Below are 23942 nucleotides of genomic sequence, written 5' to 3' on the forward strand. Positions count from 1 at the left end.
ATGTGAGCTTGTCTGTGATGAATAGCACGTGTACAGTAATTTTGCACTAAGCAGCGTGTTGCAGTCCAGAAGGGCCAAGTAACAGCTTTGTACTGCATCTTGCTGCGTATTGCATGTTTGTGTGAAATTCCCACGTGGAGTGAGACTTCTTGTTCGCCATATATTTACTGCATACACGAGGGTTCATGATGCCAAAGCGACTCGTGAATTAAAAACTACTATAAACTTGGTAATTGTTTTTTTACCTTTCTATCTGGCAACAAAACTGACACCTTTTTTTTACAAGGAGTCATGTTTGCATAGACCACAATACCTGCAGTCAGAATGCAAACAAAAAACATAACTCTGATAATGTACGCACTGTCCTTGAAGTTGATTGGTCCACACCCGAGACAGCTTACCTTAGAGCCTCGTCTCACATGGGTTGGACCAGATGACGCCAAAAGGCGCACAACTCCATCAGAGTATGAGAGCTCGGGGTAAGCATTTACACCATTGGAACCTCATTTGCCAGTAAAAAAGTAAGTGTGAACAACTTTGTGTAACGCCCCTAATGAGTGTTTTCAGAAGCAGAGTTCACATTCTTACTGTTTGGTTCTTTCGGTAAGGTCACGTTGGTAGATAAAATAATAGTTCACGACGTTTCGATTGCAACAACAAGTGACCGTCTTCAGGTGAGAGAATCAGACTGCTGTGAACGAGGCGTTATATTGACCCGAGAGGGAGGGGGGAGGGGGTTGCCGCATCGGGCAAGAGGGTGGGGCCAGCGATTGTGAGGAACTTGTGAGCATGAGAGTGCAATCCAAGACATCGGCTGTAGGGGTAGAGAGGGGGGTGGGGAAGGTGTGGGACTCTGCAGCAGCACTTGAGTCACTGGGGGAGAGATTTAAGAGAGAGGCACAGAGAGAGACAGAGAGTTGGAGGAACTTGTGAGCATGAGAGTGCAATCCAAAGGACCTGTGACCATGAGAGTGCAATCCAAGAGATCGAAAGAGTATGGGACTCTGACTCTGCAGCAGCACTTGAGTCACTGGGGGAGAGATCTCTGTAGGGGGGAGAGAGAAGGGGGGGTGTAGAGGGGGTGGGGAAGGGGGTTCCGAGGCGTCTCCTCCCCCCTCCTCGGCGTCAACTTACAACCCTCACTACAAAGGCAGAACCCTCATGCCACACAATCTCCATAACGCTGTTGAGACATCAAAGTAAAAAGTACGTCATGATGAACAAGGGATTATAACCTTTAAATGAAATAGGTTTGTGTCACCACGGCCTTACACATAATATTGTGTTGTTTAAGGGAAATAACACGTTTTAAAGTGGATTCAAATAAACCAATAGTGTACATTTCCGTCACTGATATAAATAATTTACTCATCTAGATATGTATCTATATGTAGCTGAATAAGGGCATCTGAATATTGTACATTCATTGAGTCTGTTTTGACTTTTGTTCATGTATCATTCTCCGTACGTTTGAATTGTTCCTTGTAAAATACGGATGTTATTGAATGTCTGGTCAGGCAGCTTTCCTTGTTTCAAACTGCAAAGGGCACAATTTACTTTAAATGAAACATCTGGCAATTACTCTCCTAAAAGTGGCTATTAAAGACATATTTTCAAGCTCAAAAGTCCCCCATACCATTGGCAATTTATTTTATTCAGAGGAATTAAATGTTAAGAGGAATTTAAACCTGTCGACATCAAGATATCCACTGAAGTTTGGGAGCAAATGGGAGTAGCTTCCTTTAATCCTGAGAGCCAATATTCAAGGTTTTCAGTGCATACTTTCAGCAGACCTTTCTATTTTGCCACATCCAATCAAAATCCTCAAACTCTTGCGAAATAACAATGTGCAGTGCATTCTGGGAATACGTAACTTGAAAAAATTGTCCAAAAAAAGTGTCACGGTGGCTTATTGAATTTAAGCAGGTTCCTAGATTTAAAAGCTAAAATATAATTACTTTATTCATATAGAAATGGATTGCATTTGCCACGGCATGAACAAAATATTGCAATATAAATGTGATTTCCCCTTATAGAAATATTCTAACACGTGACACCTCCACACCACCCTCCCTCCAGCCGTGAATCCCATCCAAATGCGTGGGCAGTGCTGGTTGTGTTGCAGGCCTGTAAGTGCTTGCTCAGGCCCCTGCTGGCGTTAAGGCCTCCATTAGAGGGAGCATTTGACCTCTTATTCCCCGCTAACCAGTTGTGTTGAAATTGGTGAGGTGAGAGTACCCACACATTACCCCGTCACACGTGACCTGTGCGGTGATCGATGTGGTGGACAGAGGTGGTTGTGTTTATAGAAAATGTCTTTTTCCAAACACAAAATAATCATTTGTGTTGCTGTGGAGAATAGTGGCCGGTGACATGGCCTAGCGGTAGCTCATTCGCTACTTGTTGCAAATATTCAGGGTCTTACCAATCGCCCACCCTGACTTATTACTGCTGGTGTAATACGCATAATACTACAGCTATTTGCTTCACGTGAGGCCTCTTGAGTTACCACGTTGTGAAGTTGTTTGCTACTTTAGTTAATACGTTTTTACCAATACATTCCAGGCGAAAGACATGATATGTATGTTTCATTAAATACCCTAACCCTAAGCTATCTCGAAAAAAAGTATGTATTAGGTAACATATCCATGAATTGTCAAACCCAGTGCTGTCAATCAAATATTTTAAATGACAAATGAAAATCAAATACCATTATGCTGGCTTGTATCGACTGTTAAGAGCATTTTACTCGGTGGAAATTAATGCAGTCATCCAAGTTCTCACAAACCAAGACCTTGATAAAAAATATTTATCGACATTGTGAAAACCATTTATTAAGATGAAGAAGCCACCCTGCGATTGTATGAAGACAGCATAAAACTACATTCCAGAGGAGGAGTATGGCAAAACGATACGCCCCTCTCTGGCTATTCAAAGCAACAGTATATTTAGCCCTTTGGATTGTCATACAAATAAACTACAGAGAATAATTGAAGATTATTTTAAAAAAAAAGCTGCAAAGTTCAGATCCAGATAAATATGAGAAAATCAAAAGTCACTATCAACAAGTTTGCGAAGCAATTAAATAACGGAGGAATGCAACTGAAAAATGCAGTAAACAAGCATAATAATAAAATAAGTAATGCAAATTTTTCACAATTATTTTCGGCAAATTGGGATGAAAATTACAAATTAAAATTAGAACTCATGAAGTAGATCGGTGTTTTTGTAAAACTTTGTTTGCCAATAAAAGGCAACAAACCAATATGTAATAAGCAGAACGTTTTCATTCACAAGTGGGCCTGATGGGATGAAGGTTGATGGACATGACTGCTTATGGAATAGCTGCCAAAAGAAGGAACATGCCAGAGAGGATAACAGTGTTGTAGAGGTTTTTGTCCTGCAGCGGATAGCTGATTACGAAGATGATTCCTCAAAGGTATGGGTCTATTGCACTGCCGCAATTATATTTTTGATAACTTCTTCAGCTGTAATTCAAGGTATTCCTATATAATGTTTTGACTCCAGTAGCACAGTAGGCAATACAATTAGTGACAGCCTTTTAAATATATGGAGGAATTCATGAAAGGAATTGTTGGGGGAAATGTATCCAACATGGTACGAATTAACACTTTCATTAAGTGATGCAATTTCAAGATATTGCAGATTATTTAAGTGAAACTTTCAGTCTGTGCATTTCCGAACGATTAAGGTTTTTTTTATGTGATAACCACTGGTAGGAGGATTTTTTGTGTGGGTTGCCTATAGTGATGCTGAGGCATCAGGGACTCTCTCTTTTTGTCTAGGGCAGTGACAGCCGGGGCGCTTTCGCGTATTTGCCGCTCGCTGTAGAATTTCACGATTCGAGCCCCGGCGGCCAGTTTGGCTAATGACGTGGGTGTCTTCACCGAAAACATACGCCGCCCGCTTCACACGGCACGTTTAAGATCCCATGACGTCATGTGAAACAGAGTAGGCCGTGTGTGCCTGCCTGCCTGCCTCACGGTCCAAATTTGCAAAATTACGAATGGCCTAATTGGATAAAGCCATATATAAATATTTTCCCTGACTGAAACCACTGCAGACTACACTCACCCCTGTAATAGTGCCGTCCTTTCGGATAGCCTTACACGATAACAATGGCGCAAATAAAAAATGTATGTAATTCTTTGATTATATTTTTTTCAATTCAGTGTCAAACAGTAAAGAGGCTCACTGATCAAGTGAGCATTGGCTCAACGATCATCCATTGCCAGCTCCGAGCCAGTGGTGGAAATTCAACATTTCCATGGCAGTGACCAGTCTTCTGAAAAGGACAACCATTATCCACTAAACATACATTTTAACTATTTTTACCAACCTCAGGGGAATTATGAACTATCCACCCTTGAAAAAATGTAAACTTGTAAGCTACCGACAGCTCCCCCTCGAGCTTGTACAACATGATGAGCACTTAGAATATCCCATCTAAATTGGCTCTGGCAGTGCTTTACTCTGGAAAGCAACACAATTTGGAATGGTGATCGGATACTGGATTTCTGCATGTGCAAGGGTTAACACAACCCGAGCCTGACTTTGGAAGGACCATGGGCAGATAATCCGATTTATGGTCACTGCTGTTTCTAAACAGAAATTTCAGAGGCTTTTTTGCTTTTCTCTGGATTTAGAGAGATTGCATGATTGCGATTGTGATTCCTTTCTTGATTAACCCACGATGTTATTTTCCACAACATCTTGCAACAGTTGGCATTAGATGATCCCACGGTGGCGGCGCAAGAGAAGATTGATTTTGTCTCAGGATTGTTGGTTTGTTTCAACAGTCGTTCACAGAACTTAAATGAGATTGTCTCAAAAGTCGAATAAATCCTTTTGTATCTCCGTTGCATTCTCTTAGCATGGCCCACCATTCAAGCGATTTGAGCTCAACGTGTCTCCTTAATTAGCCGGGCATCGAATCATGCCCCTCATAATTACCGTTCAACCCAGCCAGTATGCTCATTCAATAATGTGGGACCCTTTTATGTATCAGTATCAAGATGATACAATAAATACATAGAGGTGTCCAGATGTTCAAACATCAAGTGTACAATCATCACAAATATGGTAAAACATGCAAACAAACATGCTTTTATAATGTATGCATTGTCCTTGAAACTGATTGGCCTGCACCAGAGACAGCCTCTTTTATAGCTTTGTCTCGCTGATACTATAGAGAAAAATATGCAAACGCCAAAGCATGAATAGCTCAGGTTCAGAAGTTACAGGTCTATCCACGTCTACCACTGGTAAGACACAGTCGTAAAGGAGGCTGTCTCTGGTGTAGGCCAATCAGTTTCAAGGACAGTGGACACATAATTATCAACACATTTTGTTTGCATGTTTTGCCACAAGTCTCTGTAGTTAATGTGGACTTGATGCCTTGCAATAGGTGTATGTTTGATGTTTGAAAATCTTAACACCTGTATTTATTGGCAAAATAAGTTAAAGCGTTTTCGTTTTTTTTATCAACAATGCTTGTTCACATATGGGAAGAGAACACTTCTTGATAAAAAAATGTTAGATGAACAAAAGTTTGAATAGAGAATAATACAAGTCCATACGGAGGATGCTATGAATTTCATTGCACCAAGAAGTCACGGGATCCAAGGGTAAACAAAACAGCAGCTGTACGTTGGGATACTGTAAGCATGTGGATGCTGTTGTGGCGCAATGGTTAGCAACACTGGTCTCGTAGTCCACAGGTTGCCAGTTCAATCACCTGGCACCCCCGCCCCATCTGTGTCCACCAGCAGTGTAGATGGTTACACCAGAGTCAATCGGCAGACCACGTGTGGTGGTGGGGGGAAGTGTGTTGGCACTCCCATCCCATGGAGAAGATTGACTTTGGAAGAGTATCCAGACTTGTGCGTTATTAAATTATGTCATTGTTTGTTTTAGTGATAATATGGACCTGAGTGGGCACGTCTTTGGCCAATCTTGTCCAGCTGGCGCAAACCTTCATAAATAAAGACGTATGTTCATCATGGAAGAGTCGTCTAAAGTAGCATCCAGAGAGGTTCTCTACAGAGCTCCCTCCAGTAGAGGCCCTTCTGCCGGCCGTGGTGTGAGCAAATAATTGCAGGGCTGTACCTTCACCTTTCGCTGTGAGGACAGACCTTGACAGTCACATGCAACTTCTTAACAGTCGAAGGATCCAATAGAAGGAAGGAGTGACAGGTGCAGATGTATAAATAGCATTGGCCATGTTGACCTTTTCACCTCGATATGCACCAATTGGGCCTAAACTGCCAGAATGGCGACGGCAAAAAAACAGCACAATAGCCACAAGTGCAGTGCAAAGCATCATCAAGCTGTGTTGCTCTATTGCGTCTGCTGTTCAAAGCCTTGCGCTGTTATAAATGCTCATTATCCCAGAGGGGCTATGTAATGTCATCACACACACACAATCATGTATTCAGGCCACCCATAGAATCATTCTGCCAATTTGCTTTTATATCATGCAGGGCTCCCTTATAAAATCACCCGCTGTTTATTTCTCGTATGCTTTGTGTGTATACACTGTATATACCCATGCGCATGGTGCCACATGGCAAATCCTGTATCCCGTTGTATTTTATTGCATACCCCACACGGTTTCGTCTCTGTGCATTCCTCCACCATCCAAAGTGCTAAAGAATTCATACATGTTGCTCTCAGAAAATACCTTGCGTCCTCTGATTTTTATGATTGAATTCCATTGCTTGTTTGTCTGTGTTAGTGGGAAGCAGTGGTGAAGTGGTTGCAGCAACGTGCTATGAACCCCAGTGACCTGAGCTCAGTTCCCTACCACAGATAACATCAGTGGCGAGTGATATCTGAATTGGTCCTGACCCCTTCACTAGGTTTACTCAGCCTTTAAAAGTGTAAAACGGTGAGGGTTATAAAGATAAACAATTGGCAGTTGAAAGCCACGGGGCGTGGCATTCACCGCACCAACTACTTGTGTGCCGTGCCAGCCTTAATAGGTGTAAGCAAACAGCACCTGTCTCTACAGTCTATGAGGGTTCATAATAGCGGTTTGTTTTGGGTTAGATCATGTAAATATAAATGTGTTGTTAAACCCACCACCACCGACACAGCCAATTAGTAAGGTTTGTAACGTAATCAAAGCATGGCAATTATTTACGAGTTCAGCACACCAGTGTGTTGGCGAGTAAACCCACGACATTTACAATTAGAGTACGACATTTTGCCGGTAATTACAACCAGTCTCATCAGGCGACAGCCAGAATTGTGAGGGTTGTATGGGAGTCTGTATTGTGTATGTGGAGCAGTGGCTCAGTGGGTCGCTTGTTGGGCTACAATTCACACAGCAGTAAGTGGTATCTGCCTGGAGTTACCACACAGGTTACTTCAGCCTTAAAATGAGTACCTAGTTCAGTGTGTAAACAATATGAAAAGTGACACAAGGTGGTCAGGCCTTGCCCTGCCCAGACAATGCCCTCAAATACAATTCCAGCCTGAACATGCCCTTGCTAAAAGCACGTGTCCCTATAATCTATGAAGTGTATTACAGTATTTCTGTTTTTGTGCCACCAATAAACATGGGGATCAGTGCACTCCCCTACTGTGTTGGCTACATGGGTTCGTTTCCTGACTCCAGTGGAAATGCATATCTGGTTTAAATTCTGCTCACCCGTTGGCTAACTAAGCCTACATTGCGTGCCTCATAAGACAAATGTAACTCGGTGCACTCGATATTAGCCACACCACCCCTCTCATTCAATGTGTCAGATTGTATACGTGCTTGCTATCAGCACATGCCCAACAATTGACATAGTCAAATGTGGGTCCTTTGTACTGAGTTTATATCCAATATGTGCTGTAAAGCTGATGTCTAGATATTCGATGGTTCCCATTGGGGAAAAAAAGGTAAAGGTGCAATCCTGGAACTGCACGCTCTAGCTACGGTTAGATAAAGAATTTCCACTCGAGGAGCTCAAGAGCACCCCTCTTAAAGGGTATTTGGCCTACTTTTCCACGTTGGCTGGACGTCTTGGAAGAGGTGCGAGTACCCACACTAACCCACCAAATTCCACCTGCCAATCCACTAACCATGGTGTACCCATTTATACTGCTGGGTGGACAGAGGCGGTGTAAAGTAGGGGGGGGGGGTTCGGAAACTGGCACTTTGGGAGATCGAATTGAACTAGCTATCTCTGGATTGCAAGTCCAGTGTGCAAACCATTATACCAATGGCAGAATCCCTTTAGGTTCCCATTATGGAGAGGGTTAATTTTAGGAACAGCCATAGATCACAGGGTGCTGGTGCTAGTCAAGCCTTGACCTGACATCTAACTCCAATGAATGGCTCAGATGACCTCTGCTGCACTGTGTGCAATGAAGGCCATCAAAGATGGCCAAATCTTGATGGCCTATAACTTTGTCCACTGCATGTTACTGCATCAGTGGTTATACGCAGGGATGATTGCAGAAACATTGCTTGAGTTCATTTTCTGGTTGACAAAGAATCAATATTGCAGCTAGCTGGATCTTCCAAATCAAATGTGGCAGTATTGTAAATTCCTTTTCTAAATTTCCCCAAAAAATAAAAGTGTCAGTGGTGAAAATTCCATATCCCTTTGGCTAAAACCGGTCTCTCCACATTAACTTCCCACAAATACTCACCCGATAGACCATTACGATGAATTGAAGTCAACTATAAACGGAATGAGATCTTGTGATCTGTCAAGTGCTATCCAGTAGCACTGAAAATCAATAGTTTAACATTTTATATAAAAACAAATTCACTTTTTTGTACATAATTTTGGACGCTTTTTTTTGTCTAACTTCATCCTCTGTGTGCACGTACATGTGCAGCCTTTTTGTAAATCCACTGCTGACCATGCTTCGCAACGCTGGTCAGAACTGCTTCTTGTGTTTGGTTTGTGGTCCCCCACCACACCTCCGATTAGCACATATGGCTACGTACGCTACGAAAGAAATTCAACAGGTGGGGATCATTAGAAAAACTCTAAAAATTCAGAACATCCTTTGGTGCATGCACTATCAATGTACTGTACACTAAATTCCTAAATGTATTTTTTAAACTGTAAATCGTGCACATTTTTAATGCCAATCCTCTAAATGCAATGTTCATTTCCTTGACGTGCACTGGCAGGCACAACAGGCCCTGCATCCCATATCAGTCTACCGACACAAAGGGCCCTTTCCAATTCCACAGTGTTGTTCAGCGTGAATACCCTCTTAAAGGTATGCTCATATTATCTTTCTACAAGATAAATAAGCTTGTCAGATGACAAAAACGCCTGCGATAATTTAACCATTTAGTGACAGTGCGTTATTGAGTATGCTTGGAATGTATTGATGGGACAGCATTCCAGTTATTTGATTAAAAAATGCATTGTGACATGAAGGTATGAATAGGTAAGCTTATGTTGTCTAATCCCTATGAGTAGGTAAGCTTTTGTTGTCTAATCCCTATGATAAACGATTTTGAAAAGCATATACAATTTACCTTGCTTTACGAGGGCTAAACGACAATGGAATTCATACTAATTACAAAATGTAAGAATAGGTTTTGGCAAAGGAGGTCCCATGATATAATTACAAAATGGTTCAACAAAGAACCAAAAAAAGTTTAAAGTGCTCCAAACATATACTTCTGGGAGACGAATTAGTCAGTATATTGTAGTACAGCAAGTAGGCTATTGTTCTTTGGGGATTGGTTCGTGTTATCCATGCTTGTGGCCACTCCACTTAGAGACTCAAACAGATGAGGAATTCAAAATAGAGTTTTTTTGGGTTAGATCGCGTAAATATTTAAATGTGTCTTTAAAACCCGCCACAACCCGAGGCTTTTCTGGGTAAACAAAATGCCTTTGTTATGACATTGTATTAACAGTTATTTAATCATTTGTATTAGAAAAGATCACGTGGCAATGCAACAGATTCACATCTGTACACATAATACAACACATGCACATTTATATATATGTCAGCATTCATCTCTATTTAGATCTATATTCGTATGAGCTGTTCTGAAACTGCAAATTAATCCTTTTTATTCATGTCAGTAGCGCAACTCAGCAGCTATACAGCCTGACCCGTGTTTGAGATCATAAGGTTCTGGACCCAAGTATTATCCACCTCTGTCTGTATTCAGCCAGATGGCACTGTTGCTATCGAGTTAAATCCAAATGGCAGGGAAGCTCAGCTCATCATTCCTCCTCAGCCCTGTGACAGGAATGTGGAATTTGACTCCTGGATCATGCCTGATTGCCTTTCTGTTGCCTGGTGCAGCATGAAGACAAGTTCCCTTGAATTGCAGCTCCACTCAGAGGTCATCACCATGGGCGAAAGTTGAATCTATGAAACCCTGATTTTGACACAATATGTCAAGGACATGGTACAAAATACGGTTTCCTTTTTGCAAAAAGTGTTACCCTATTGGACCATGGAAAATACAGGTAAAGGCAATTTATAAATGGACTCAAACAGAATATGTCAACGTCTCCATGCTCAAATGACTGATTACAGGGCTAATATTTGAGGTCGCTCTGAGTCTGGTGGAAATTGCAAATTCCTATGGCAATGGCCGTTCTATCCACAAGCCAACCATAGTTAACTTTCCACAAAGTGACAATGATTTCCTCGATGATGGGTTGAGTTGCCAATGACGATGACTTGAACTTGGATCTCTGCGATTGTGAATCATATTTTAACAATAGGCGGAGTTTGACTTCTATATTTGGGGGGGGGGTGGGGGGGGGCATGAGTTTGCTTTGTCCCTCTCATTAGGAATCGCGGGTGCATATAATACATTTATGTAATTATAATAACTGTTAACTATTAAGAATAAATTAATTAAGGTGTTGAAAACTTCCCCCATGATGGGAGGGGGGTGGCGACACAGCCCCCCTTCGTCTCGGGAAGGAAAAATATGACACCTGGAATCTCTAGCGAGGACTTTAGCCAATGCTACGAAGCTCTTGTTTGGGCCCTGCAGCCCGCAAGTGCTCTTTCTGCGCATGCCACTGCCATAGCTTACACTTTGAATCCAAACAAATTCTCAATTAATGGTCTCTATTTGCCTACCGTATGGGTACAATATTCATGTATGCGCACACATAACCAGAGCTCTTGTTGCTAATTTTTTTAAATGCCTCAAGATTAACCTCATTGCTTGCCTACAGCTCTAAACTGTCATCCCATGCTACAATCATTAATCTGCATTTGCATATAATGATTAATATTGTCTGCAGCTAATACATAATTGAGGCTTTGTTGGGAGTTTGCCACACATGGGGTTATCCTGTTCTTTTAATTTTGCTTCAATGATGAGCATGCTGTTGTATCTTTAGGCATTTTCTCACTGATAAGATTTCATGGCAAACATGATTTATTAAAGAATTAGCAAGAATCCTGCCCCAAGACAGGAAAAGTGAGTTACAATGGAAACCGAGCAGTTAATTAGGAATAAATGTTAATTCACTTAAAGTTGCAGTGCCAGGGGTGCAAAGGGCTTGAGGTGATATAAGAATTTGTTCACATCATCACAGGACCAGACGAACATTTCGAATTCTCAAAAAGAAAAAAAGGTCATCCAACCAATTGTATTGACCCATAACCTTCCAACAGTCATTCTAATTGCAATGAGACCACAGAGTTCGGTGCTGCACACGGACACATGATTCATGGGCGGGAGATGTTTCTGGTTTCGCGTGACATCTACTAGCACGAATGTTTCACAAAAACCTGCCCTGCTCCTGTGGTGTGGGGCAGTTTTGCCATGAACGTGTAGAGAGGATTAACAATTCCCCACACCGTGATGCGATTCGAATCATGATCACAATGGGGGTCATGATTCGCTGTGAATCGGTTATTATTTTCCCGTGGATGTAGCATTGGACTGATATAATTTATGTTATTTTTGCGACTTGCTATCCCTGGTTTTGATCTTCAGTGAAGCTCATAGTCCACCCTAGACCGCAGCCGCTGCACAAACCATGACAGATGTAGATAAATGTTGCACAAATAGGAAATTAGAAACTCTCCAGTGTGCGACTGTGGTCATCCAGAACAGACCTTGCAACGTATAACAACGCACCACCCGACTCACAAATACGGAGACATCACAGCGATGCACTTCGCTGCTCCTAACGCGCTTATCGGAGCTTGACCACCAGAAAGTGAAATTTGAGTTGTTGCATCTACATCAGCAGCCGTATAACAACAAGAAGAGACTGTCTTACCCGTTTCTTTATTTTTCACTCGTTTCGTTTTGTACTATTCGTTGTTGTAACTTGCTGACCCACCCCTACTGGACACTTTTTTTAAAAAGAGCTTCATAGCTCATCGGATTCCTCCAGTCTAAATATAGATTCTGATGTGTATTAGGAGAGTCATTTGAACCATCTGCTATCGGTAATATTTGATCAAATGTGTATGAATTACTTCATAAGTTAGAGATTGTAAGATCCTGCTGACAGGCCATGGCATAAAAACAACATTATTTTCTTGCCATAGCCATGACAACAACACCTGTGTATTCACTTTGTGTTAATATGTTTACGTTTGTTTACCCAGGAAAGCCTGAGTCTCCATACTATTTTTCAGGAGTGACCTGTACATTTTTTCGTAGTTGTTGGCAATGCGGCGATCTCTAATCCCAATTGAGTCATTATTGGGTAATCTTTTAGCATTGGAACGGAGAACCAAAAGGAAACCTGTGCCAAACAGGGCAAGAACGTACAACGTCCACAGAGAAAGGCACTCAAGTTGGGAATCTAACCCAGGTCCTTCATGCTGTGGGACACACGTTTTCTCTGTATCCACGCTGCTGCCTCCAAGCCACCGAGTTAATCTTAACAATTATCAATTCCCGTTGGGGCCACGGAACGTGATGCATAGAGAGTTTTTGAGGCTGTGCCACTCTGCCAATCCAGCACCAAATCTCGATCCCTCGCACGTTGCCAAATCCTTTCTGGCAATTTGCAGAAAGGTTTTAGAGAGCTTCAGTGGAGAAGTAATGTACAACTGTGCTTCAAAAATATGTTCCGTATTTTCCCACATATAACCCACGGGGTATACCACTATTTACAAACAAAACAAGACCCTGCGGGGTATATGGAGGTGCGGGATATCCCAAAAATATTTTACACGTGTGACATGTCATAACTCGTTTAATGTTTTCATGGTAGGACTATCCACTATGCAACACTTACCTTTGACTAAAGCACTGCTGAATAAACCACTCACACTAAAATTGCACATGTTTTCGCGTTTTAAATTATTCGAATTGTTTGTACAATTAAACGACAATGTTTGAAGTGGGCACACTTTGTTTACCGTAATACTCTTAGTGGCTGTAGGGGGGTGCGAAAGTTTCAGCTGAGGCTATGGATTGCACAATTGTAAGGGCCTTAACAAGCGTCTACCAGACGCGGAATCATAATTGCTGAGTCCCTTAGGCTGCTGCTATTAGCTGAGCACTATACAGTCGCGACCATGAGCTTTGTTTCAAACTTCCAATGGCTTTGTTGCCAGGAGGCAATGGTGTTACCATAGCGCCGGTATTGTCTGCGCAGTGAGCAATCTACCAGTGTTAAAACGACAGGGGTAATTACCGGTCCAGTAGCTGTAATATGATGAGGTCGAATGCTGGTAAGCCTTACAGTTCGCTTACTTACGGTACTTATCTACCAGTTATGTGTTACTTATTTATTGGATATTTACTTTTGTTACTTATTTACCAGTCCCTCCAGAAAAACGCGGAGTTTTTGGTGATTGTTGCGGGCAAAAATCGTTGATTATGCGGCACGTTTTCTTAAAAAATGCGATGGAATATGCGGGATATTTATGCAATTTTATGCGATTAAATTGCGGGAACTTGCAAAAATTGCGGGAACTTGCAAAAACTGCGGTTTGATGAAAAAGAGAAAAAAAAGTGATTCCCACAACACCCTACTACTTTAATGTAAAGAGTCATTTCTTATTACTTCCTATGATAAGCAAGCATACTACATCACAGAAAGTGCTGGGAATGTTTAAGTTCTCATCTTGTTTTATTTCAGACCTTAACAAACAGATGGCTCAAACTTACAAAACATTGAGTCGAACAAGTTCTGTAGCTTTACAAAATGAATATGCTACAACTTCTGTAAAAATGAATAAATAAAATATTCAAAAATCAAATGTGTGCTTCCTGTTTTACAGAGGTAGCTATACAAAACAGACATCTTCTGTTAAAATAAGTGTTTTCAGTGCACAGTAACGTAAGCAATACAGTAACAGTACAGTCTTACAGTAATGTAAATTTACATACTACTAACAAAAAAGTGCAATCTTACAACTGTAATGAGTGACGTCACTTCATAACGTTCCCATGGCAACAGGGGAAATGGCTGCGCTTGTGTGAAGTAAACGCAACATTTTTCAACTTTCCGCTAGGATATATGTGACTTTTTGCAACGAAAATGCGGGGATTATGAAATCATGCAAGCCCGCATATTTTGCGCGCGGAAATCTGCAATTTATGCGGCGAAAGTGCGGCGTATTTGAAAAAACGCGCCCCCCGCATAAATATGCGGACTTTGGCTGATTTTGCGTGGAATCTTGCGATCGCATAATCGCGTTTTTCTGGAGGGACTGATTTACAGTTGTAAGTTAACTCGTTTCCGGTTAGTTTGTTTTCTTTGTGCACGTTATGATTTAAATGTTAACAATTTATAGTGGAATGTATTACAAAAGTAAACTTTGTATTAATATGATGGAATTAAGCTGCGGTAACGACGTTAAAGATATGAATGCATGTGGGGTATATGGAGGTGCGGGCTATCTAAAATTTGTTTTACACAAAACGCTATTTTTTCGGGGTATATGCGTCTACGGGTTATATGTGTATGCGGGCTATATGCGGGAAAATACGGTACATGTCAACACGTGTGTGTACATATCAAAGTAACAGTTAAGGAGCCATCGTGGACAACGCTGTTCATGCTTCCATGCCCCATCATCACAGCCATCTTCTGCAACTTTTGCAGAGGTGACACCCAAGCTCCCGGGGCAACAGTATTACCCACTATCTGGCTTGAAGGTGTCTTCTTATATTTGGAGCCAGTTGCCCTCTACCAGGCCCATCCGTCACAACCTCCCCTTCATCTGTAATTATGTGTGCGTTGTTTTTTGGCCCTGTTCTTTTTGTAACCTCCAAGCGGCTTACCTTATCTTATCAAGTTAACAGGTACTTGCACACACGGGCTCTTTGACTTGAGTTAACACAGACATTGGCCCTGCACCAAAATAGCTGTTCTCTAAACACTCATGTTAGCTTCTCTGTCCTTCCAAGGTGCTTCTTGTAGTCCGACTGAGTTGGATGTATTTTCCACAATTCCCAACAACCGAAATCGGCACGTCGTCGGTGTTCTGTAGAGTGTGGTCAGGGTTCCCGCAGATTTTTATGGAATGTGCCAGAAACCCCACCTCGTGTATAGCCAAGAAAAAGCGAGGAGTGGGTCACCACAGCCATTCCACACCCCCAGGTGTACTGCTCCAGAAACTATTCCTGGGAGGGGGGGGGGGGGGATGTGCATTTGCCCTCATCACCCCTTCCCCCTCGAAGCTGCCACTGCCTCCAACCATCACAACACCGTCATCTTACTGATTATGCTTGCAGTGCTTTCCTGTATTATTTTATTACAGACTTCAAAGTTGCTTACCCTGTCCTGTAAATGTCTTAGTAGTGTAGTGACAGTAAATCGCCCTCTAGGGGGTTAGAGCGCTGTTGCCCACCCACATGGGTACAGCACACGAACGGTCCCTAGGGGGGCGTGATTCGTGCAGTCCATGGAGCGAACCTTCTGGAAGATGCCAGAAGGGGGGTGTGGCCAGGGGGCGGGGCGAGGCCACGCTCAAGTGGATAAAGGGGAAGCCCAGAGATCGTCGGGGGTCGATTTGATGGATACATTCAGTGAGCCTGCGCCACGTCGTCTTGTCTTGGATCTTGAATAGCCTCGGTATCGTGGGTCAGTTGGTGGTTGTGCTGACTGATCCGTTCATTGAGTAACTCCCTACCCACATAGTGATAGGTACGTCGACACCAACTATAGAACCAGTTCCGTTAATAGTTCCCTACACAAGGAAAGTGTTAATAAACGGGTTACCTCCAACCACAGAGAGTGTGTCTCAATTTTCACCACTACAGTAGTATTCAAATACAGCTACCGTACACTCTCAAGGCCCATGGGTTCGTTTCGACTCGCTATCCTAAATCTCGGCTTTATGTCATGTGTATTCAATATATTAAGTGCACATAGTAGTGTAAACTGGCCAATGCGTGTATTGAAATTGCATGCAATTTGACTTACACAAGTAAAATCATGTGAATCCCAACAAAGTTTATGTATAGGTCGCAGAAAGAAACAAAAGACATGTGCTAAATATGCATGATCTACTTATGTAATGTAGGTGTATATTAAACACGAAACTTTAAATGTGCATTTTTATTAGCTGGTCTACATGAGATCTGCTGACACAAACTTTTGGTTTGTGATAAGCATCGCTGAAATTCTATGAAACTGTCTCCTACTTCTAAGATACAGTCACCCTCAGCCCCCATGGGCAAGAGGGGCTGCTGAAATGTTCGCAGTTGAGGGGAGCAATGATGACAGCTGACCTTGGGCCTGGTTCTTTTAGGCACCCAGAGGAATTGAACGGAGGGCCTGAATTTACACAGAACAGAGGGTTGGGGGGGGGGGGAAGAGGAGAATGGGTGCTGAGATGTTGAAAGGACCCCACTTCTGCTTCCTGTCTTGGGAGGTGTACGTCTGTGGACCCGCATTTCAATATTCAGTTGGGATTTCTTTCATCTAATAGTTTCTTGTATCTCCCCGTCTCCCTGTCTCGCCTCTATCCCCCCCGCCTCATCTCACTTTATAATGCCACACACCTCTCGTATATCTGATTGTTCTGTTAAACGGTAAGCATAATTGTTTTGCTTTATTACATTCTGCTTTTATCCCTGTCACGTAATACGCGAGTTCATGGCGCGAGTTCAATATTTGGTGCCAATCTCTGCCCTTATCTGAAACGCAACCCCCCCCCCCCCTTGTATTTTTGTACAATGCAAACCTACTGCACTCTACGTCTGGCTAAACGGAACGCAGGGCAGTAAAATGTGCCTTATTTACAGCTTAAGTGCTTTTGTCCCAAACAATATTGTATATCAGTTGTAACATCACTGATATCACTTTTACTGGAGGTGTTTTCCCAACGTTTATTTTCATATTTTTCAGGATTAAATGCTTTTGTATCACTTGCCTGACCTTTCCCGTTAATATGCATGTGTATATGTGTACAATCCTGTTACCGCTCCTTTTCCATACTTGCCGCAACCCTTGCACTGCAACACACTTCCCCTCCACATTAAGCAAGCACCCTCCTTGTCGAGTTTCCGCTCCTCCATCAAGATCCACCTCTTCTCCCTCGCCCATCCCTCCATCCCTAGGTACCCCAGTAATTTCCGTACCCAATGAACTCCCTCCCCATATCCATCCCTATTCACCATATCACCGTTAGATACCCTCATTGTACCACTCATAACCCATTCAAAGCGCCTTCGATAAAGGCGCTGTATAAATTTAAGATAATATAAAAAAAATATTGATATAACAATATGATGTCAAATTGCCTGTATAAATTACAGGTGAGTACGATTCTGATCGCCGGGTTATGAGTTCAAATCCCAATTGGCAGTTGACCCAAGCCTATCATCCCTCCAGGGCTACTAAAGCAACAACTGCTTTGTCGGAGGTCAGCAACATGGTCGCCTTAATTCAGAAACTGCCCCCCTGTAATACAAATGTGAAATTTCTAGTGCTGGCTCAGGAAGTGGCAGATCTAGGGGGGAGGGGGGGGGGGGCAACTGCCCCCCATCCTTGCCGTTGAGACCTCAAAACATAGTATTTCATTGATTTTCACCATGGAAAATACTTGAATGTTTTTATTCTTAATGTAGGGCCCTAGTGGAATTTTCAGGACCTGTCCCCTGCACCACCCCCTGGAAAGATTTTAGATCTGTCAGCCAACACAGATGCGCACCACCCCATCCCATTGCTTGCATAAGCACTCTAACTTGACTTTAATAAATGCTTTTAAATCCTTCTAATGAGCAATTTCCCCTCCCAGCAAATAGTCCCTTTTGGCAAAATACTTTGACACATAAATTGGTATGTGTATGAAAATGGTTCTGACGTGCACTTACTAATGACTTACCTGATCAGTTTGTACTGCTTCCAATTTATGTTGCTCATAGAGGAGAGAAACTTGCCCTTTTAGAAAACCCAACTTAACCTATTTTTTTTGTATAATTAGCTTGTTTGCCAGTCTTGGACGGAAGCTGTAATATTTACGAAAACATTGAGCAGAGTATAATTGTATCTTATGTAAATTTGATGGCAGTGACTCTTGCACGAAAGTATGTCATCAAACACTTCACTGCATTTCACTGTAGCAGTGTATATAACTGACCTTCAATTTGTTCAAATTCACTGCTCTGATACTCTATTCTCTTCTGCTTTCTGTCACTGGGGTTGAAATAAATTGGAATTCGATACAATATTTGGAAAATCACCGAGAAATGTCTATTTTAGCATAATGTAGAATAATAAATTAGACTTACCTTTTGTCTCAAGTGCTGAAGAAATAAATAAAGACACCAAATCTACTTTGTTACTGCGTAGAATTATTTTTCGATTTAAAGCTTTCGTGACTGCAGGGATTCATCTTCTTGGTTCTTTCGGTAAAGTCACGTAGAAGGGAAGTAATAAAATAATAAAAATAAAACATAATAAAACAATTCTCACGACGTTTCGGCCACAACGCAAGCAGCCGTCCTCAGGTGAAAACCAGGTCCGTCGAGGCGACAGAGTCTGAATGAAACAGCACACGAGCTTGGAGCATATATATAAGCTGGGCGCATTGACAAAGGAATTTGCATATCAAAAGGAATTTAGCATATTTATGGGAAATGCAGGAATGTGATTAGTACTGCATATGCATGTGCATTATGCAGGATTAACAGCATCAAAGGGAGCTGCAGTTACTGCTGCTGCAGCAGTTGCTGCTGCTGCTGCACTTGCTGCTGCTGCTGCAGTTACTGCCTTATCCATTTTAATATAACACTATGTATTATTCTACCCACCCTAATGTGTATCATACTGCTATATGTTTACTGTACAATTACGACACCATACATTACTCTGCACACTGCACCATGCCAGTGAGTGGAACGCGGTCTGAAAGTCACCGTAAACGTGAACACAATCAGTTAAGATCCGAAATGGTTTATTACGTCCTTCCAATGATTGCTAAGCCAGAATCCATCTTCTCGGTTGAAATTGTCTCTGTGTTTGTATATGTGGATCGCCTCATGAACGAATCTCTCATGATAGCCAGATGGCTTGCAGAGAACCTCTGTCTTGGAGAAGTCAATGTCATGTGAGCCCACTGAATTGTAACAGTGATCTGCCACGGCTGAGGTGTTTGTCCTACCGTGTTTCAGGTCTGCCTTATGTTCACGGATGCGGTCTGAGACATGTCGTTTGGTTTCTCCAATGTAACTGCTACCACAGAGGCAACTTAGTTTGTAGACGCCAGGGTACTGTATGTCTGGAACCACATCTTTTACAGACGGGACCAGATCACGGATTTTATGTACTGTGTTGAATCGGACCTGGATCTTGTGTTTAATCAGGATTTTGGAGATCTTTTTTGTGACCCCAGCAATGTAGGGTAAGGTGATGGTCTTGAAAGGCTCCTCAAAAGGATCCTTCTTGGTGGTTGGAGTGATGGCTTTGCGGATTGTGTATTCGGAGTAACCATTAGCCTTAAGAGCTTGGCGTACGTGTTTGAGTTCACTGGAAATGTGTTCATGGTCGGAGATGCATTGGGCTCTATGATATAGAGTCTTGATGAGGGAATTCTTCTGGGATGGATGGTGGTGGGAATCCGGTTTTAGATAAGCATCCGTGTGGGTGGCTTTCCTGTAGACAGAGTGGCTCATTGAACCATCAGGTTTCCTTTTGATTAGGACATCCAAAAAGGGTAGCTTGCCATCATTTTCGACTTCTATGGTGAATCTGATGGCTGGGTGTATGGAATTGATGTGGTCGAGAAATTGGTCTAGAGCAGGCCGGCCATGTGGCCAGATGACAAAAGTGTCGTCTACGTACCTCTTCCATAAGGTCGGGCGTAGAGTGGCAGTCTGGATGGCGTCCGTCTCAAATTTCTCCATGAAGATGTTGGCTACAACCGGAGATAGGGGGGAGCCCATTGGGGTGCCCTCAATTTGCTTGTAGAAGGTTCCATTCCAGGTGAAGTATGTATTGGTTAAGCAGTGTCTCACCAGGGGGGGTACCCCAGCATTCAGTCCTTGATGAACCAAGTCTTCAATGATTGCGATGGTGTCAGGCACAGGCACCTTGGTGAACAAGGAAACCACATCAAAACTGACAAGCAGGTCGTCTGGGGACAGGGCAATCCCCTTGATTGTCGATACCAGGTCAGTAGAGTTTAGTACTGCAGAGGTGGTTTTTCCAGTGAAAGGCCGTAGGATTTCGGACAAAAAACGAGCCAGTTTGTAAGTGGGGGAGTTGATAGTAGAGACAATGGGACGAAGAGGTGTATATTCTTTATGTATCTTTGGCAAGCCGTACAATCTTGAAAAGCTAGATGTTAGATGTTAACAAAGTCGTAATTAGATGTTAACAAAGTCGTAATTAATCGCAGTAACAGTCCTATTTCTGAAGGTTTGAAATCCGTTTTAGCTAAAGGACTAAACTTTGCAGTCACACCTAGACACATACCAGTTAATGATATAATTGCTCGAGTAGATGTAGCTCTCGAGGGCTTGAGTCACATCGCTGCAGACGTAGCAAGATCTGAAATCTCTGTAACCCTCAAAAACGCTAAGATGCCAGCTAGCAACATCAGCAAAGATGAGCGTTTTGAATTAGCTCAATTAAAAAAGAGGGATGACATTGTCATCCTCTCAGCCGACAAAGGCAATGCCACTGTCATCATGGACAAAATAGAATACAACAACAAAATTCAAGAACTACTCAACGATGGCAGCTATACAAAAATAAAAAGAGACCCCACCAACAGCCTCGTCTCCAAAACCAACAACATCATTTCTGCTTCAACCGCATTAATTGATCAGACCAAACAGTTCTCGTTGAAACCTTCTGCAGCCAGGCCACCAAGATTGTACGGCTTGCCAAAGATACATAAAGAAGATACACCTCTTCGTCCCATTGTCTCTACTATCAACTCCCCCACTTACAAACTGGCTCGTTTTTTTTTTGTCCGAAATCCTACGGCCTTTCACTGGAAAAACCACCTCTGCAGTACTAAACTCTACTGACCTGGTATCGACAATCAAGGGGATTGCCCTGTCCCCAGACGACCTGCTTGTCAGTTTTGATGTGGTTTCCTTGTTCACCAAGGTGCCTGTGCCTGACACCATCGCAATCATTGAAGACTTGGTTCATCAAGGACTGAATGCTGGGGTACCCCCCCTGGTGAGACACTGCTTAACCAATACATACTTCACCTGGAATGGAACCTTCTACAAGCAAATTGAGGGCACCCCAATGGGCTCCCCCCTATCTCCGGTTGTAGCCAACATCTTCATGGAGAAATTTGAGACGGACGCCATCCAGACTGCCACTCTACGCCCGACCTTATGGAAGAGGTACGTAGACGACACTTTTGTCATCTGGCCACATGGCCGGCCTGCTCTAGACCAATTTCTCGACCACATCAATTCCATACATCCAGCCATCAGATTCACCATGGAAGTCGAAAATGATGGCAAGCTACCCTTTTTGGATGTCCTAATCAAAAGGAGACCTGATGGTTCAATGAGCCACTCTGTCTACAGGAAAGCCACCCACACGGATGCTTATCTAAAACCGGATTCCCACCACCATCCATCCCAGAAGAATTCCCTCATCAAGACTCTATATCATAGAGCCCAATGCATCTCCGACCATGAACACATTTCCAGTGAACTCAAACACGTACGCCAAGCTCTTAAGGCTAATGGTTACTCCGACTACACAATCCGCAAAGCCATCACTCCAACCATCAAGAAGGATCCTGTTGAGGAGCCTTTCAAGACCATCACCTTACCCTACATTGCTGGGGTCACAAAAAAGATCTCCAAAATCCTGATTAAACACAAGATCCAGGTCCGATTCAACACAGTACATAAAATCCGTGATCTGGTCCCGTCTGTAAAAGATGTGGTTCCAGACATACAGTACCCTGGCGTCTACAAACTAAGTTGCCTCTGTGGTAGCAGTTACATTGGAGAAACCAAACGACATGTCTCAGACCGCATCCGTGAACATAAGGCAGACCTGAAACACGGTAGGACAAACACCTCAGCCGTGGCAGATCACTGTTACAATTCAGTGGGCTCACATGACATTGACTTCTCCAAGACAGAGGTTCTCTGCAAGCCATCTGGCTATCATGAGAGATTCGTTCATGAGGCGATCCACATATACAAACACAGAGACAATTTCAACCGAGAAGATGGATTCTGGCTTAGCAATCATTGGAAGGACGTAATAAACCATTTCGGATCTTAACTGATTGTGTTCACGTTTACGGTGACTTTCAGACCGCGTTCCACTCACTGGCATGGTGCAGTGTGCAGAGTAATGTATGGTGTCGTAATTGTACAGTAAACATATAGCAGTATGATACACATTAGGGTGGGTAGAATAATACATAGTGTTATATTAAAATGGATAAGGCAGTAACTGCAGGAGCAGCAGCAAGTGCAGCAGCAGCAGCAACTGCTGCAGCAGCAGTAACTGCAGCTCCCTTTGATGCTGTTAATCCTGCATAATGCACATGCATATGCAGTACTAATCACATTCCTGCATTTCCCATAAATATGCTAAATTCCTTTTGATATGCAAATTCCTTTGTCAATGCGCCCAGCTTATATATATGCTCCAAGCTCGTGTGCTGTTTCATTCAGACTCTGTCGCCTCGACGGACCTGGTTTTCACCTGAGGACGGCTGCTTGCGTTGTGGCCGAAACGTCGTGAGAATTGTTTTATTATGTTTTATTTTTATTATTTTATTACTTCCCTTCTACGTGACTTTACCGAAAGAACCAAGAAGATGCGTAGAATTATTTATTAGGTTCACTTTCAATAAAGAAACATCAAACTTAAAGCGAATTTGCGAAAAAAAATACTCGCTCATGAATATTAATGAGGGGGGTGCGGCATGTGGAGTGACGTCACGCGCGTTACACACAAACAGGCATTCTTGGCTCATTATAGTAGTAATTTGCATCCATGGAGAACAATCTTTTACTGCATTTGCCACTCCGATGGCAAGGAAGTCTTCATTACCATTCAAATCGTCAGAATTAACCAAACAATTGCGCACACAATATGCTGAAGCACCAGGCAAGCGCCACATTTGAGTGTCATCGTCAAAACCGATGCTGACGCCGGGGGAGTGGGGGACAGGGGCGTAACAAACGCGCTATTAGAACGTCGCTTCGTTCTCTCCGCTTCTCCAACGAGGAGTCAGCTGGAGGAGCACTCAAGCGACACTCGGGGCTTTCGTCACGTGCCTCCGGGCTCGTGTTCGCGACTCGCTGAACCAAATTCTCTGTGTGTGTGTATTTGTGCTCGGTTGTGCTACTATAATCATCACTCCTTACTGATGCTTAACATGTGGCTGCTGGCACTTTGGCAGAGGACTTGATCGCAATCAAAGATCAACATTTAAAGACTGGTCAGGGGTCCCCTGTCGTATTGATAAGCAATTTAATTGCACATTTTAGTGCCTGTCCCTGTGTCATTAATTACACAATCCAGCAGCTTTACTGTAAAACAGATGCAACATGT

At 42.8% G+C, this 23942-nt stretch overlaps 1 long non-coding RNA gene across 1 annotated transcript in view; it reads left to right on the plus strand.

Annotated features, from left to right (window-relative positions):
• The first annotated feature begins 255 nt into the window (after positions 1-255).
• LOC133341956 (uncharacterized) overlaps positions 256-23942 on the plus strand; it is a 121188-nt gene continuing 97501 nt past the window's right edge. Inside the window, exon 1 of the long non-coding RNA XR_009755078.1 lies at positions 256-479. This is a non-coding gene — a long non-coding RNA (uncharacterized LOC133341956). The remainder of the gene's footprint in view (positions 480-23942) is intronic.

This window comes from Lethenteron reissneri, chromosome 13 (genome assembly GCF_015708825.2).
Source record: "Lethenteron reissneri isolate LAM-NWPU_2019-01 chromosome 13, ASM1570882v1, whole genome shotgun sequence".
Lineage (NCBI taxonomy): Eukaryota > Metazoa > Chordata > Hyperoartia > Petromyzontiformes > Petromyzontidae > Lethenteron > Lethenteron reissneri.